The following is a 734-nucleotide window of genomic DNA, read 5'->3' on the forward strand; positions in this document are numbered from 1 at the left end:
TACGATTCCCGAGCAGTACTGCGAAAAGTGAAGGAGTCGGGATCATAAGGATTTCATGTTGAGGTCCTAAAGAGGTGTGTGAGATATTTTTCAGTGGGGGAGGTTTGTGGTTTAGTTGACAAAGGTAATTATGCAGAACTTCTTGGAGGTCGTTGTCAATGATGGCTATATGTGGTGCAGTGAACCATTCATATGCTTGATCTTGAGTCCAGAAGAGGTTGGTGGCTGGATGTTGGAAGTAGGGCATGTGAATGATGAAAACTGTTGTCCATAATTTTGCTTCAGAGGTAGGCATACGATCAAGGTTGTGAATTTCTGAGAGCTGTTGAAGCTTCTTTCTCCACCATGGTATTGGGGAGAACCATTTAAGGAGCGTCCAGGTAAGGGAGGTAGCATTGTCGGGATGAAGGAGATGTTCCAGTGTGGGAGTAACTGGGAGGATCAACTTGGTTGCATAAAGGACTGTTAGGCACCAGATGTACCATAACACGTCTTCAGTGGTGTCTCTGGATGGATCAAGGGTTAAACCTGTAGAAAACATATTCTCGGGGTGGAAAGAGGAGAAAGGGAAAGGGTCTGTGACAAGATAGGCTTTCATGAAGAACCGAAAAAGAGCTTTTCTTGCAAATTCTTGGATATCAAAAACAGAAGAGAAGGTTTTGTTGAAGGGAAAAGTCTTTTTGGTGAGAGCTTCTGAGGGAAGGGATGTAGCCATGGAGATTATCGGAAAGTGA

Source organism: Citrus clementina, unplaced genomic scaffold, assembly GCF_000493195.1.
Source record: "Citrus clementina cultivar Clemenules unplaced genomic scaffold, Citrus_clementina_v1.0 scaffold_6, whole genome shotgun sequence".
Classification (NCBI taxonomy): Eukaryota; Viridiplantae; Streptophyta; class Magnoliopsida; order Sapindales; family Rutaceae; genus Citrus; species Citrus x clementina.